The sequence below is a fragment of the Stegodyphus dumicola genome, chromosome 6 (genome assembly GCF_044657685.1).
Source record: "Stegodyphus dumicola isolate Sdum_Otavi_A_Nest chromosome 6, ASM4465768v1".
NCBI lineage: Eukaryota > Metazoa > Arthropoda > Arachnida > Araneae > Eresidae > Stegodyphus > Stegodyphus dumicola.
Genome location: NC_140773.1, coordinates 179049889 through 179068381, shown reverse-complemented (window position 1 = coordinate 179068381; position 18493 = coordinate 179049889). Strand labels below are relative to the sequence as shown.

The 18493-nt window shown below is 34.1% G+C and overlaps 1 protein-coding gene across 8 annotated transcripts in view; it reads right to left on the bottom strand.

Moving 5' to 3' along the window:
* The window catches only part of LOC118198596 (uncharacterized), a 385056-nt gene that overhangs the window by 325125 nt on the left and 41438 nt on the right, over positions 1 to 18493 (bottom strand). For 7 of the 8 annotated variants that reach the window (XR_015041771.1, XR_015041770.1, XR_015041772.1 and 4 more), the window contains exon 2: positions 12807 to 12900. The exons of the other annotated variant lie outside the window; for it this stretch is intronic. The gene's annotated coding sequence lies outside the window, so the exon portion shown is untranslated. The remainder of the gene's footprint in view (positions 1 to 12806; positions 12901 to 18493) is intronic. 8 annotated transcript variants of the gene reach the window in all.

Below are 18493 nucleotides of genomic sequence, written 5' to 3'. Positions count from 1 at the left end.
CTCCGCAGGGATTGACTCGCTAGACGAGACACCAACTCGATACTAACTAACTCGCACTCTAGACGAGGCACACACACCTGGCAGCGGACCAGCAGGGTTTATATAGCTTTCGGCTTGTGTTCGAGAACATTCTGGGCTAAACCGGTAAGAATTCGTTCCAGAAATTCTCCATCCGTCCATGGCATATCGCCAAATGGCCAATTTCTCGCCAAATGAGGCAACCCTGCCTTCCCTTGTCATTTTATGGCAACCCTAAAATTGCTTTGCGGGGAAGCTATCTCACTGCGCCTTTACATTTCGTAACAGTACAATATAATGCGACAAGTTAAAAAAAGGAAAATGAAGAGGGGGAAAAACTGCTCCTAGAAATTGTAAAGAAAGGTTAAATGTGAAAAAAAGCTCATTTTAACCACGTAAGATTTTTTGGTATAACGACGAGGGTGAAATATCATAAATTCACCTTCCTTTAAGTTCATATTAGAAGTTATATGAGCCTAAAAGCGAAGGCTAATATCGGACTGATGGTCAAAAGCTTCCCGGTTCAGGCTAAATGAAGAATAAACTCGTCAAGACTCGCTTGGGGTAAGGCTATTTTGAGACTTCACCCCTTCAAAAGGTCGTATCACATATTCAAAAAATTTCGAAAGAAGAACTTTAACAAAATTTTTCTATTTCCTCACACGATATGAAACAGCCAGTCACAGCGTATCGTTTCGGGGCTACCATGTAATGTAAAGGGAAAATTATTTCTCCATTACAAATGATGGTTGATGACAGGGATTCGATGCTGATAGCTAATTGGTTCTTGAAAACAAACAACTTACTATTTTTTTACGAAAGAATGGGAAAAATCATGCGTTATTCTTTCAGTAGTAAAGTTTCATTGGTCAGTTTTTTTTTTTTTTTTTTTTTTTTTTTTTTTTTTTTTAATGATAAGTGAGCGTCGGTATAGAACGTTACTCATCCAAGATGACCATCTCTAAACGAATAAAATCATCTGGAGTTGTAAATGGAAAGATTCAGTATTTGCCTATATAATGAACGTTATGTCCAGCATAGCAAATTTACTTGACCGCTATTTATTTAATTATATATGCTTTGATCTATAAGGAAACCGACAAACAAATATGCTAACAATTATGCAGTCTACTTTCCAGATTGTATATGTAATAGCAATTCGTTGCAAAGTTATAAATCAGGATAAATCTTTAACCAAACTAAATAATTCAGAACTGTCCCAAACGATTTTGATCAAATGTTCTTCTTAGATACATGATGTTCAATCTCGATGTTTATTTAGTATGTTCTAAGAATTAATGGTTATCGTTTGTATTGTCATGTTTTATTTACACAGAAGTTTCACATGCAGTGAACAAGACAATTTTGTTCTTTTTGTGGAAGTAAGGTAATGTTCAGTGCCGAATTTTATTTATGTTCTCAAAATTGTAATCGCTTTTAGAAGCGATCGTCTCAGAAAACTGGTTGTCATGAAAGGATTAATAATATGCTGCCATTTAGATTTTACTGTGATATTCGTCCTTGTTTTTACCTTGCTCGACACTGGGTTGTTTCAAATTTTATTGTATTACGCGTTTTTATTAAATTTTAAAAATATGAAGCGATTTTTACATTTTAAATCATGTATGCTTGTGCAGACTTTTTGTGCCTTTAAACCAACTAATGAGTTAAGCTTTTACTTGACTCAGTACTTTACTAAGTTACTAGGCTAAATTTTGTTGTTACTGATAATTTGCAACCTTCACAGGTATTTATACCAAGGAATAAATATGCGAGTAGAAACTAAACTAAACTAATGCTTGGCTAAATTACAACTTAAAGATAAGCTGCTGCTTATAATAATAAAACCAAATGCAAAATTCAATATCGGTAACATAATTAATTCACTGTGTGGAATTTTAACATGTTCAATTATTGTTCAAATGATTGCTAATTAAACCAATCATTTTCATTTGGTAGGTTTTACTATTAGTAAAGTTTAAAAGCATTTCCTCTTTGCAGGCATAATGTGATATTTCTTGGCTAACTATTAACTTCGCAAGGCACAGATAGTCGTAAGTGAAAAGCTTAATTACAGCTGTAACGTCAAAAGATCAGTCATGTTCTACATCTCTTTCTGATCCCACCGCCTTCTTAACAGAAGCATTATACAGCAAACCATGTCTTTAAATTACCATCGTCTAAGCCGACAGACACCCTTTGAAAAGGTGTGCGAAAAAATTTTATCCGGGAAAAAAGGAAACGGAAAAAAAGGCACCGAAAATCAAGGAACGGAAAATTAAGGAACTCTAAAATTTCGCCAAATAATATCGGCAATAGGAGTTGAGGAAAACAGCCAAATTCTCATTTATCCAGCAGGGTTAAAGCAAACTCTGTTGAGGGAGATGTAAATGCTGAGCTTATCAAGGTCATTTGGAAAGGATGATTATCTGAGATCATAAATAAGGCATCAGAATCGCACATCACGTTTGTAAAAAGAACAAAACTATCTGCAATCATGGGCAGTCGTTATGAAACGTTCGCTGTATTTATATATTTTTGATTCGAAGGAAGAAAGAATAAAAATTGATAAAATTTGCAATGAGAAATGGCTAATCGAACTAAACTACTCAAAATTCATTACAATTTAGAAATATAATGAAGCCTCACCTTGACAACTATCGTATTTCTAAACGATTTTAGTTTTCTCTACTCGAAATTGAATACCTCTGAAATGATTAATATTATTACGAAATGTACAGGCGTGGTAAGATGGCTTCCCCGCAAAGCAGTTTTAGGGTTGCCATAAAATGGCAAGGGAAGGCAGGGAGGTCACATTTGATGAGAAATCACCCGTTTGGCGACAAAATTGGCGATATAACATGGACGGATGGAGAATTTCTGGAACGAATTCTTACCGGTTTAGCCCAGAATGTTCTCGAACACAAGCCGAAAGCTATATAAACCCTGCTGGTCCGCTGTCAGGTGTGTGTGCCTTGTCTAGAGTGCGAGTTAGTTAGTATCGAGTTGGTGTCTCGTCTAGAGAGTCAATCCCTGCGGAGTCGATCGAGTTGACACCCGGGCAGCGAGTGCCGAGTGGGTCGTCGAGGTCATCGAAAGAGTCTCGTAGTGTATCGCGGTTAGCGCATCGTCGAGAGAGCGTGTTGAGCTCCGGGAACGACAAAACCGATGAATCGGGAGCTGTGTTCGTGTGTCGTCGAGTTCATCGCGAGTTGTAGCGTGGAGAGTCTCGAGAGTACGTGGAGTTCCGAGAACGACCAAGCAGAGTCGGGAGCTGTACTCTAGTGCTTTGCCGTAAAGCTCTCTCCATCGCGATAGACTGATAACCTGGTGGCTGTGTCGCTGATCGAATCAGCGTGTTTATAGTAGTTAACTATAACGTAAATAACGTAACAACTAGTGTCAGAAGAAAAGAAAATAACGCAACAATATTTTTGGAACATAAGAAAACATCAGTGCTATTTGTTTAATCGTTACGACAGAACACGTGAGATCTGCTTGCCTGAGGATGCCATTGTGAAAGACTTTGCACCTACCTTCGCCGAGATTCGAAGATTCGAATCCTGTTGGAACTACATGTGCTCAGTGATGTTATTCACTCGGCCATCGATTGCCGACATCGGTGCTAAACATTACCAGTCTAAAGTGATCACCTTCGCAGAAAACCAGAAGAAACTAGGATTCTAGAAACGTGGATTGTCATCTTAGAAAGTTTTTACTTTACTTGAATTGTAAGAAAACTGGTCACTTTCAAGAATGGTCTTCTACGAGAAATGGTTGCCACTAGAAATTTCATTATTTGAATCAATAAAAATGTAAAGAATTCATAAATTAATTAACAGGAATATTAATTTTGTGCTGCAAGAATAAACGAACGAAATAAATACGCTCCGAATTATTGACATTTAAATTAATGTTGCGTTTGATTTTACTGCATAGAAGTTTTAAAAATCAAATTAGAAAATTCAGTCAGGGCTAGTCAGGGTCGGCGCTAGGCCTTATTGCTGCCCGATGTAACAGCGTTAGCAGCACCCACTTTAGCGCTGGTCTTAAACATTTGTCTTATGTACACTTACAAACAAAAAGCAGAATGCTTTTAATGCTCAATGTAAAAAAAAAAAAAAAAAATAATAATAAATTTCGCTAATGTTACATATACGCATTGCATGTTAAACCGTAGTTCTTTCTTTTTTTTTTTTAATTTTTATTTAACGTTTTTATTTGAACTTGTGTCTGGATTCCGGTTTTTCTCCAATATGCCATAAAATGTGTAACCGATGTTTGACGAAGTGCCCACAGTTATAAAAACTCATTAAGTTACGTTTTAGGATATTTTCGCTTATCCGTATTCGCCCGCCTCTTCAGTAGAAATGTTTCATCAGTCACTTTTAGTTTCGAGAATTTGCGAAATATAATATATATATAAAAATCATTTTAGAAGTGGATTTTGCTTTAATGAATGGGGAAAAAATCACTTCCAGTGACCGATTTACCAAATCGGAGACCGGGCATCAGTTATTATCGAGGTCACCTTCTAATTTTTTAAACATAGTTGATGCTAAATTATATTTCATATAAATTGTATCGTGAAATAAACTTATAATTTAATATTTTTCATCTAAAGTTATTAAAAGTACATTTTACTTTAAAAAAAAAGTACATTTTACTTTTTAATATGTTTGGTATATTACAGCAGGATTCGGAAGCCCTCTTGAAAGTGGGGCATATGTCCCGTTTGCATCTGCAGAAATCAGGCGCCGATCGCGTTGAAATCATTCAAACACATTCATAACATTCAGAAAATCCTGAAATGATAAAATTCTGGAATGCAAGGTGGGTTTGCTACAGGAAATGAGAAAGACAGCATCTGTGTATGTCTCCCCCCCTCCTAAAAAAAAAGACCTGTTACGTTTCACTCGCTCGTTTCTTTCCCCCTCCTCTTTATCCCCCCGCAGCGAAAGAAGCGCGCCAGAAATCCCTGTGGCTATGTTGAAATCAGGTTTCGAAAAAGAGGGAAAGTTACTCCTCACTTTCTTTTTTACCTACTGGTTCTACGGGTCTCGCTGTCTGGAAGACATTTCAAGGTCACCCTGTCACAAGGCGATTGCTTACTAATGGGCAGATATGGATGGGGTCTGGGTGGAAGACATGGATAAGAAAATGACTAGTAATGTAAAACTCATTCGCTGGACAAGTATAATAGTAATAATAATAATAATAAACACGTCCTGCTATTAATTCTCTTTTAAATCAAAACTGGCAAATGTTTGACCGAACTTTGTTTTGCTAGTATGTAAAAAATGGAAAAGAGAGTGGTGAAACAAGATGATTCGAAATCAATCGTTGTTAAAGAAATTTTCATGAAAATTAGGAAGCTGACAAATATATAGCGAAACATATTAAAAAGTATATCTTTAAGTTACAAACTGTTTTCATACTGATGCATGATTACAACCCTAATTAAATGTTAGAATAATTTTTACTCGTTGCCAGTGATTTTGTTTACACGTCATTTTCAAATAGCATGATTATATTTCTCTGTGGTTCTTATACAATCGAACTTCGCTAAACTGGAACTGCTGAGACAAGGTTTGATTTGGTTTTTTTTTTTTTTTTTTGGCAAAGTACACGAGGGCTATGTGTCTAAGAGGATTGATGCCTTTGTAGAAGAGTTTCTAAGGGAAAGTGGCTCTTATACAGGTTACACATGGAGGGAAAGACACGCAGATGCCTCGCCGGAATTCGAATCCAAGTCAGAACTACCAGTGTTTAGCGACTTTTCATGCTCGGCCCTGGTGGGCCTTTTGAAACAAGGAAAACAAATAATAATCAAAGAGAGGCCTACCAGCGGCGAAGTGGTAAAATCGCTGAACACGGGCAATTCGGTTCGCGGTTCAAATCTCGAGAACGGACTGGCTGCATGGACGCTTTTGTGGTTTTCGCCATGTATAACGTGTATACAAGCCATTTTCCCTTAGAAAGTGCTCTACGAAGGCATCCTTTATGCAGATAGCCCTGCAGTGCCTTACCATAATCAAATAACTAAACCAAACCAAACCCAGTAATCCAGGTTTCACATTAACCGGACCTTAAAAGGTTGTGTTTGGTTGCAGAACGATGCGTAAATTCCTACCAGAGATCATTAGAACAAAGCAAAATTTGTTTGGAAAATGCAGGCGATAACAGCATTGATATCAAATGATCACACTGCATTTAGGAAATGCTTTTCTCCTTTACAGTACGCAATTTAACTATATGTAATCGGAAATCAATAGCTACTGTGTAGAGTATACATTCACTATAACTAACCAGTTATTTTATGTTAATCAACTTTGCTGTTTTTCTCGTTTTCCATGTTCTTGCCAGAATGTTGATTTCTAGGTTTCAGACTGCTGAAGGCCACGTTTGCTACTTTGATTCTCTTGACAGCAGTATATTTGTGGCGTTGCGTTATTCCCGCCATTGGGCTTGTCACGCCAATATTAAGTCTCAGCCAACTTGCGTATTCTCTGTCTGTGTCTTACAGTTAAATTAGCTTATTTGAATTGTCTTACGTTTTGAGTTAAGCCATAAATGCTGGCTGGTTCTGTTAAGCACGAGCTGTGCCTTTGTCAAGCTTTTATGTGAGTTAAATAAAAGGGTGTTTTAGGCTGCGTTCAGCCGTCCACGTAAATTTCACAGAGGCATAGTCACAAGGAATAAAATGCTGGAATTCCGTTCACACAGACACATGGTCTAAGCGCACCCACTTAGAAAAGCTAAATTTGGGCATGCGTGGATGGATATGTTTACAGCTTTCCCTTCTGTGTTCCCATTCAGATCTCAGGCTTTCGTTCTGAATGGTCGACGCTTATCCCAAGTCGGCATAAAGTTGAAAACTTCGAACTTTTTAAAACCAGATTTTTGACGTAGCACAGACAAAGAATATGCATTGTTCTTTGGCACAGACTGCTTGAATTTGACTTGAATTGAGACTTGCTTGAATTGAGACTGCCTGCACAGACAGATTTAATAGGTTGCTTGGCAACGCAGGTCGGCTTAAACCACGACCCCTGGTGTTAGTTTTGAGGAGTTTGTTAAGCAGATGACGATATTGTTTTATATGCTTTAGTGGAATCTGATGTTCAAGCAGTTTTGTCTGAGGTGCAAAAAATGTCATCAGACGAAACTGAGACAATATTATTTCGCCCACTCACCAGGCATAGTTAACGCCTTGAACCAAAGAATATTTGGTAGAACGTCGTCTGAGCGCAGCTTTACATTCTTCCCACGTTTCTATCGTAATTTCAAAGACATAGTGATTAAGTCACTTAGGTAGAGTTCTCGTAGTTTATGTTACCAAAAAACACAGACTCTATAATTGTTAAATCATTTATTAAAAATAAATTGCTAAATCTTAAAATAATTATATAAAAATGAATCTTCTGTTTTCCACTGACTCCAATCGAAATACAAGAATAATATGGACAAAAACTTTTCTTTCTCCTTTTCTGTTTTAAAAGCTGATTTAATTTAAAAATCAGGCAAATTTATTCTCAACTTAAACTGCTTAAAAATATGTAAATTATTAATAGTATTTTCTGTTAGTTGTGGTGCAGTTAAACTTCATTTCACGAATTCAATTCGTTCCTTTAAGCTGTTCGTCAACAGAAATTTTTGTGAACCGAAACAATATTTCCTGTAGGAATTAACGTAAAATTAATGAATTCGGTCCACAAATAATTTCTTATTAAAACTTTACCACAGAATATTTGACGCAAGTTCATAACCCAAAGCCAATGGAACTCAGTAAATATAAAAAGAAGAAAAATAAACGCAATATTAAGCAGGTAAAATAGATCAAAATTTAATTTTACTTCACATTTACGAAGAGGAATGGAAGGCAAAGTAGAAAATGAGTAGGATGTTATTGCTCGGATAAATTTCACAAAAAATGTTCTTAAGGCACCTGAAGGGGTGCTACTTTAATAGGAGTCATCTTCTTTTTATCTTTCTTTGCTTCTAATCACTACTCTGCTTTAGACTGATTCCCTGGACCTATTTTTTACTAAAATTTGTTAACTGTGAGTTACTGTTGCTTATGCTTGAAAATGTTTCTAAAGTGAGGCATGGTATTGTTACTGAAAATTGTAATTTTGTAGCTCGCTTCTGTTTTGTTAGGCTGATATCGTTAGGTGAAAATTTTGTATGTTATCCCATCTTTGTAGAAAAATCAGAGAAAAAAGGTCCCCAAAGACAATTTTATCAGAGCGTAAAACAAAATTTTACGCATATAAAGAACCCAATTAAGTTTAAATATAATATCTTTACTATATATTTTTATGATACTAGTTACCTCAATTATTTATTTCCTATTTAAAACTTGCTGTTTCTGGACCCTGTTGTAGTAATGACTGCTCGTCGTGGAATTGAAAGTCTGTATTCAGCATGGAGATAGGAAGTAAGATGGAGTTGCCCTGAACAAGTTTCTCCCGTACCCTGCTCTGAAGCACCGGCGATCCCTACGTGGTGACCAAAACATTGGGTCATTTACCATTGAGTTCAATGGGATTTGACGCGTTCGGATGTAAATATTTTGTAATTACGTCGTAAATATACATATAAATGTATATATTTTCTTTTTCTACAACACTTTAGAGTCCTAAGTATATGAAAACAACATATTTTTAAACAACATTTCATTCTGAACGGAATTAAATGCTATACTTTTCACAGGACAGTTTTCTCAGAGTGGTTTAATTTGAATGAAATATTTTCGCAAGTTTTCGTTAATTACATTAGGAAAAAAAATTAAGGTAATTCGATTTATTCGGTTAAGGTACAAAAATTAAGATCAAAGTTTATTGTATTATTAATATTAAAATTATGCATTATTTCTTTTCTATTTATAGAGCTTCTTCCTAAAATACTTTCTTAAATATGACATGATTTTTTGGCTTCTGAGGCATCTTTTAAATCGAAAAATGTAAGTCAATTTATAATTAATGCTCTATTCAGTTCATTTTAAATTAGAGAATTATTAGGAATTAGCGAAATATTTTAAATAATACTTGACTTTCTCTGAACATTTCTGAAGGGGAATAAAATAAGTTTTTTTTTTAAAGTATTATTAAGTATTATTTAAGTATTTTAAGTATTATTTAAAACTTGTAACTGAGTTATTATAAAATGCAAGGGGAATAATTCTTTTAATTATACTTATCAGATTTTTTTTTAACACTTCATTTCAACAATATATATTCCAAAACTCTTTATTACGTTCTTAAGTGCGCATCTCATAGCATTTCCTTTACAATACCTTTTAACAGATTGCTTTCCAATACGAACAATTCTTGCTTAAATAGTTTTATAACGTATTTGTCAACAGGATTTCAATTTATGTTTACAATTCAATATTAAGGTTATTATATATTTAGATAACATTTATAATCATTATAAATTAGATACATTTAATCATTAGATTTCTTCACAGTACTTTCACAGTTGTTTATAAGTGAATAAATTCTTCATTTCAAATACATTTATAAATAATTTAATGAATATTTATGTATTTTGTCAAAGGCAGATACATGCTTTTTGCAATAATATGCAACAATAATATATGGATGTGAAAAAAATTTGTTTTATTTAAAATATTTTGGCATTTGGAAAATAAAATAAAAGTAGCGAATACTCTATGAAGGGTATCGAAAGACGTATACAATTTTAAATGTACCGTAAGGTAATTTTCATTCTTTAAGCATAACATTTTTCTTAAAATCTAGTGTGGATTTTATAACTTACGTAAAGTGCTTATTTTTTTTAATTATTATTTTTCAAAATATATTTATTTATTTATTTTTCCGCCACAGATAAATGAAACAACAAATATTGAATCAGTATATCGAAGGACATCAGTATACAATTCACGAAAACATTTTCTAATATAAAACAGATGCGAATGTTAATAAGGGCCCTAATCGTGATATAAAATCTAATTGTAAGTTGCAGATCCTGATAAAATTAGAAGCTTTCGCAAACTCAGTTTTAGCAGCGAAGGAATAAAGACGATTAGAAAAAGATGGATGAAGCAATTTCACGCGTAGCAAAGCGTGAGGTGACTTTTGTCCTGTAGCAGAAAGGTGTTAAATGATCTTTCATCATTGAGAAACATCTAGCAAGAAACTTATCAAAGAATTCTAATGAAGTTTGAGGTCAGATTGCATCATTACATTTCTGGTCAAGCAAGTTCTTTAAAAAATATTTTTTGATGGCAAATAGTTATAGGACAAAGCTACATAGGCCAGGTTAGGATAGTTTTGTTAATTACTGAGAATAACGATCTCCTGAAATTTTAATAAATTTGTTGTGCAATAGAACTTCCATCACGCGACCTAACGCAACATTTTCCAAGTATTTTGGAACACTCCCCCCCTTTTTTTTTTTGCTAATCTATGATCAGTTTGGTTTTCATAATAAATAAATAAAGTGAGCTTCTTTAAGACGAGCGCCTACAAATCCGGATATCTTTTGTGGATGACTTTGATCTTTCGTGGAGGCAGTCCTCTTAGAGAAGTTGTTACTAATCTCACTTGTCTGTAATCAGAATAGGCCCACGAATTATTATCGTGCCAAGGTGCACTAGACTGCGCCTGTCGTTGGCCCGAGCCTTGAGCATCATAAAAGTGATTGTCTAACTTTGCTCAGTTTCACTCCAGTTTTGAAGGAAAGCACCTCGGGAACGAGTCCATCCTCTCACCCCTCTTTTCCTACCTACAACCTCTCGAAAGGGCTTTAGGATCGTCGCATATTTTAAGTGCCCCATGCCGCACAGACGCTATACATTTACACCTCTGTACCTTCATCTGTACCTTCTGGATTCGAGGCCCACCATCGGCCGAGCGGTAAAGTCGCTGAACACTGGTAGTTCGGTATTTACTTGTAGTTTGGTTCGAATCCCGCGAACGGGCTGGTTGCATGGGCGTTTTCGTGGTTTTTCCCATGTGTAACGTGTATACGAGCCAGTTTCTCTTAGAAAGTCCATCGCGAAGGCATACCTTCCCTTAGGCAGATAGCCCTCGAGGCTTCGCCATAATCACAGACACACACACACACACTCCTGGATTCGAACTCGGGCGCTTCGGTACGGCAGTCAGCGTCGTTAACCACGTCTCCGTCTGGGCGGCTTCAAGGGAGTTATGTCAGAACCGATCTTTATTTATGCTTATAGAAATAGAAGTCGTTCTCAGAAGTGGTCGTGTCCGGAAAGTAGTCGCCAACAGAGGGTTCACTATATATTGTATTTTAGGCGATTGCATAATTTTTGAATACGTATTTCATAAAATATAAATTTTTTTATTTAAATTACGTAAAGAAAGTAAAAAGTGACTGCAGTTTGAATTAAAAATTGTTAAATTTTAAACATATTTTTTTGTTTTAAAACACACTGAACTCTCTCTAAGAGAACCATCCACAGTTCTAGATGATTTGGGATCCCCGTGGAAATGTAATTTTAGAGAAATTATGAACCAGACGTTTGTTTGTGTGTTCAGAAAATTAAGTCACTTTGTTTTCTAAGTCACTTTTTGAAATGGTTGTCTTAACAATGTGTTTTTTCACTCTTTACGACTTACGCTATCTTATAAAGCAGTCTCTGTACACAATATAGATCCTCATTAGTAACCACCTTTTTAAAATAACCCGCCTGCGAAGTGGACCGGTATTTCTCAGAATATAAGGACTGATAAACAGTCTAACAGAACCAGTTTCTTTCAAGAGGGGGGGGGGAAGAAAAAAAAATTGTCTAGGATTGAACGTGATCATCTTCGAGAATATATAATTTTGGGGGAAATTTTTACAGAGGACGCAAATGTGAAAATTATATCAAATTGTATAAAACGCAGAGGATGTTTACACATTTTTAGAACTATTTCAGGGCCGTTTAATTAATGTTTAAAATGAAAAAAGTATTTTTTTAAATATTCGATCTGATAGCCTTTTTACTGGACTATACGTCTGCATCGTATTTTCCACGATAGAAAGGCTTTTTCGTAAAATTTCCAGGGCTATTGCTTTCCATTCTTTTTCCACTGCTTTCCAGAGTCCATCAATCGGGGTGGGTTTGCTCTCAGAAAGAATTCGTTTCAAGAGACCAGAGGCGTAGTATAGTCTACAGGTGAAACATCAGGGGACTTTCCAAGAATATATTAAAAACATACATATGCAATATCTGCATCAGTCTTCATGTTTTCAAAGAATGCAGTGGTACTTTTCAAAATATGACTTGCTGTTTTGTCTTGGTGAAATTTCACTTTTTGAAAGCCTTTGGGATAAAGAAATGGAATTTCTTCTGTTAATGTCGGACGTAAAATTTTCTCTTGATAGTCCCTTAAATTTACTTTAACATTTTTTCTCTCTTCCACTCTTCTTATTTTTATCTGCAACAATCATAAACGAGTTACTGAAGATTTCTTCGCAATGATGGTGCCAATTTTGTCATTTTTTTCCCTCTTCAATTTCGATAAAAGCCCCCCCCTTTTTTTGTTGTCGTTGCAGTCATTTAGGTAAAGTATGCTTCATCGAGCCTCACAATGAATTTTCATTCATCTTCTTCCGGCCCACCAGCGGCCGAGCGGTAAAATCGCTGAACCCTGGTAGTTCTGAGGTGGGTTCGAATCTAGGGGAACGGGTTGGCTGCATGATCGTTTTAAAACTAGTGTGCTTTACTATAATTAAATACACCACCATTATCTTCTTCTAAATAATTTTCATACAGGTTTTTACAAATTGTTCTGCGTTGAGCCACATACCTTGACAAAAGCTGATGAACATCAGAGCTGGAAGAAGAATGAGGCAAGTGCCTCAGCAGAACGTCTAAGGGAGCACCAAATCGGCCACGAAGTTCTAGATATACAAATAAAAAATAAATTTTGATTATTAACAATTTTGAAACGTATCAAGAAACACACACACATTTAAAGCAATAAAAAGAGCACTATATTCTTGAGCATTCGCGAGCTTTGCCTTAATCTTAATCAAACTGAATCAAAAACTTGATTAATTGTACACGATTAAATGCTTAAAGTGAAATGGAAAAATCACTATGATGTATTTCATATAGTTTTTAAGCTCATTACTTTATATTTATGCAAATTTGAAATTTGTATAAGACAGGAAACGATGAGTCATTGAAGTGGATTGAAACTAATAACCTGTTTAAGTAACTCAATTTAAAATTTTGCATATATCTTCGTGCAATTTAATACCGCAAGAAAAATAAAATTAAAATAAATAAATAAATAAAAATAGAAAAAATAAATAAATAAATAAATAAAATATATAAAAAATAAAGCATTGGTATCAAAAATTCTAAAGATACCGAAATTGCCCGTTTAACAGAGCGAATAACTTATTAATATCGAATCCCGACGAATGGGCTGTCTTGCATGGGTGTTTTAGAGGTTTGCCTCACGTTTAATATAAATATGAGCCAGTTTTCCCTAAAATGCCCTCGATGAAAGTATTGGTGAGTGCGTACGGGTTCGTAATAGATTGAATGTTTACAGGTCCGATGATAGGTGGATAAAATTTATTTTATCAAAAGAAACACTTAAAAGTTCTGGAACTTTCCATAGAAATATTCTTACAGGTGTTCACAGTGTCACAGAGTACAATCAGTAGTTACACTTCAAGCTGCTAAGAACGTTAAACACAACGCAATGCAAAACGCATCTAAAAGACGAAGCTTTCAATACTCCGAAGAATAGAAGCCTACTGCGGTACCAAAGGGCCCGGATTCGAACCCCGGAGAACACATGTATGTTTGTAAATGTATAGTGTCTGTGCGGCATGGGGGCATTCTAAATTTGAGGCGAGCCGAAAGTCCTCTCGTCCGGTTTGGTGGAAGGGGAAAGGGCCTGCACCCGGGGTGCTCTTCCTTAAAATTGGGGTCGAAAATAGAAATCAAACCTCTCTTTGGATTATGCTCTGGCAACTATTTTTTCATGTAATGTGGACACGACAAAAACAACAACCACGCAAGAGTAGAAGCTCTCTCCTGTCTTCCATAGTTTTCAACCGGCCGCAAATATATTTCTAGTGCTTTCTGATTCCCGAAATTATTGGAAAGCAGGTCAAGTACGGTTACAAAGCATCTAAAGTCGATTACAGTTATTCAGTTGTAATGCCTTTTACGATAATTCAGGGACCGAACCAAAATGCCGCCAAAAAGTCGCCAAGTTTCAAATTTGTCAACAAAACTTGGTCGCGAAAACCGTTGCCACCTTGGTTATATCTCGCCAAATGATCGAGAATAGCCATTTACTTAATGTTATAAACTTGTCCTTGTATTCTTACTTTTCCGCATGTTACATTACACGAAATAAATACAATTTCTCATATAATTTCACGAAAATTATCTATCTGCGTACAAAATTCGTAACAGTATTCTCTCTTTAGACAAACAGTCCTTATATACTTGCCCATCGAATTAAACAAACAAATATAATAAAATGAATACTTTTTTCTTTACGAAAAATGAAAAAAAATAATTAATAAAACTAATGGCAAAATTTATATTTAAATATGAATATATATATCAACAGAATATAATAAAATGACAAATAAAGTTTAATAATCAGATTGTCAAGGATTAATTGATGATAACGTTGCCAGAAAAATATTTTTTCGCAATAGAAAGGAAAGAAAGAAAGGTATTTTAATAACTAAAAACAAGACATGAAAAAATTAAACGAGATAGCTACCGCTTTCATTTTCTGCCTGGTGAAAACTGATGTCATTAGATTTTAAATACTTTTAAAAGGAACAGGTTTTACTTAGCATTTAAATACCCAAATAATATAAAAAAAAAGGCTTTAAATATTCCACCGGAAGAATCTAGTTTTGAAAACTACGCTGTTTCGACAAAGCAAAACCATAATATCTTTTAAAGATAGTTCAAGAATACAGTTTAATTTGATCCTATCTGAATTCGAAAACTGCATTAAGACTACTTTTAACTTTGCCAATTAGGGTGAAAAAAGCTTCTAAAAATTTTTAAATTAAAAATTAAATATATATAAAATCTCTTAGCCTAAATATATCACTATAATATTTCAAACATCATTATTTTCTATCTAAAATATGAATTAAATAGTCAAGTAAATTTTAATAAAAATTACTGCCGATATTATTTCATCAAAAAAAAAAAAAAAAAAAGAAAAGAAAAGTAAAGTAAAGAAAAAGAATGCTTGAATATTAATGTAATAAATTTTATATTGCAGTACTACTTATATTATTAATAATATAATTGCAGTACTATTTATATTATTTCAGTGATATCTGCTGTTTATAAAAATGTACTTTTTAACGTTTTCTATTAAAAAGTATAAATTAGTATAGGTAGTAACTTTCTGAATGTATGATTCTGTGTGCCTGCAGTTCCGGTGAACATTATGTTTTTTAACATTTTTAAGTTATAAATCTTAGTTTATTATTTCAATTATTATTGCTACAGATATATTTAAAGATTGTGCAATTGATTTCTGAGTTGGTGGATTTCCTCTTTTAAACAATGATTTAACTTATGAAACGTTTGAAATAGTACGTATCTTTTTCGAGTATTCATTCGTTTTTAGTCTTTTTTCGATGTAGTAGTAATAACTGACGGTTCTTCCCTTTCCCATTAACAATATTGCTTATTTTACTTTCTGAAATTTGGATACCATCCCTTTCAGAACATTTTTTAATTCTGGAATAAAGATATATCTTTTCGAAAAGCACAAAAACATATCCTTCAATCTACAGCTTGTTTACATGCGACATTTTGGGAGAAGAATAAATTTAAAAGCAGCAAGTGATATTTCTCATTTCAAATAATAAGCTGTTGCCAGAAATTTTTATTCGCAAACATTTTCTTTTTCTTAATTCTTTATCGAAATCGTCAAAAAATGTATAAACACCCTCTATAATAATAGAAAGAAATAAGTGGATGAAATTTGTAATTAAATCGATAATTTTAACTTCTGTTTTGAAGTAAAATTATTTCGCTTCCCCCCCCCGCCTTCCACGGCTTAAACTCTCTCAGAATATGTCAGAAATGCTGACTTAAATACTCTACACTAAAAGCTTTCATAAGAATGATTGGAATTACAAATACGTTTTCAAACACTACATTGTAAAATTCAATACGACGGTTGAAATGTCATATTTTGCTAGTGAAACATCAGTTGTCGTATTTATGAAACTGTGCACGATTGTCATTGGCTATCGTATGAAAGAATTTATGGAGGTATTAAAAGATTTTATATTACGCTGAAAGTGGAGTGTTACCTTTATTTATTAAATTATTAATTTGTGTGTTACCTTTATTTATTAAATATTATATTCTTCGCGCTAAAACCATAAGATTCAATTCAACAGCAATATCACAAAATATTTAAAAGCAGCATATCTTTAGAATTTCTGATACACAGTCTCTCGCGATGGAGATAAAAAGGCTTTTTTTTTTTTTTTTTTTTTTCCCCAGTACAGTATTGCCATTGCTCGCTTTCAAATCGTTGAGTTTGTTAATGAAAAATTTGTTAAAGTTTTACAAAATATAAAATAAATAGTAAAAAAATTCCAAATTTGGGCTTCCAGATGCTCATAGTCGAATGGAGGACTATGTTATTCAGAATTTGATGCCTATAAGTATCGTTGTATTTTTCATAGTGCGAGAAATTAATAGCGCTTCTGGGCAAAATACCCCTTTGGGCTAATAAATGAGAGGGGGTAGCTCCCGTTTTTTAAACAATAAACTCAAGATTCAGATTGTTAAATTCATATTTTAAAATTCTGAATGTTTTTATGTTATTTTTTATACTTAAAAGTGACGTTTTTACTATCTCTACATAAAACGAAGGGTCTCTGCCTGTGTGTATGTGTTTTTCGATCGTGCTGTGCGTAAGCTAATAGACCCAGAGCCACAAAACTTGGTACATTGTGCATCTAGACAACAGCCAATGCACCTCAAAGCGATTTTTTTTTCAAACTTCGAATGAGATTTTTTTAAAATTATTATTTTATATTTTTTGATGAAATGGTATTAAATGGATAATTTTCTCCCATTATATTAGCAACAATGGCTGTGCTGATATATCATTGTTGCCGTTATTGCTGATATCAGCACTGCTGCCACTCGGAAAAATGAGGGCGATAATTCTGTGCAGTTTTTAAATTTAATTTTTCTCTTAGATACTGGACGTTTGTCGAGAGAAGGCAACAAGAAGTTGGTTAATTTCTTTATCAGGATAATTAATATTTGTAGTAAGGGATATTGCTTATTTCACTGTAATTTTTTTCATATGTAATAAATACAATGTTATTGATTTTTTTTGGGGGGGGGTGTAAAGTTGTTCTGTAGGAAAAAAATTCTGCGCAGTTTTTAAATTTAATGTTTGGTGTAACTTTAGGCATTTTCCCGGTACATTTAAAAGCCAGACGAAGGCTGGCCGTGTAGGACTAGTTGATTATAAAACTTTTGAATTCTAAAATAAGAATCTTGATTCGTTTCTAATGTATTTTGGTACAATAACCAGATGAAAATTCACTGCTTTTCGTAGCTTTCTCTCACTCATTGTATATTAGCGACATTTAGAAAATCAAAGCATGTATTTGATAAGTCTTGACTGTAGAGGAGGGAAAAAAAAAGAGGGAGAAACTATAGGTATGTATCGAAAATTAGCGTATTCTACATTCCTAAAGAAATAAAATCGCTTTTGCGAAGTCATCAGTATTAACTTTTGAATCAGCAACTTTTCTTTCGCTGAAATAGCAAATTCCTCCAATATTTGAAACAAATTTTTGATTGCTAGTCTGTAGATAGCAACTACTTTGTGAGTAAACATATATAACGATGGCTGAGATAATTCTGGTATATTTAACTGTTGTTTTTCTAAGACGTTATAAACATTCTTAATCGATTTTTCAATAGACGTAAGTCATGTAAGCAAAAATATTCATTATTGTCATTATTGCAAATATTTTTTTCATACATATTTGACTTTTCTTAAAGTCTCATGCACAAATATCTTTGAGAGAAAAGATAATAATAGTTCGTAGTTCGTAATGGAATAAAACATATTATTGTTTCAATTGTGAATAATACACTCATGTCCAAAATTATCTTTACATACCCAAAAATGATGATATTCAATGAAATATCGAATCAATGTGATCCGTATTTGCAGGGAATGTGTGAAAACCAAGCCTAATTAGCATTATCCAATCAAAAGTAATCAAACGGTTTGTGATATGCAAATCTAGGCGTTACGTCATCCAAGGGTGAATCAAGCGCTTTGCGCAAACTGAATATTTGAGTGAATTTCTGCAACATAGCGTTTGATTTTAGTGTGTAGGGACTCAAAGCGGTTTGTTATGGCTTCGAAGTATCATTTGGAAGAATCTGTAAAGTGGCGAATTATCGGCCGTTTAGAAGCAGGGCAGTCAATCATGGAAA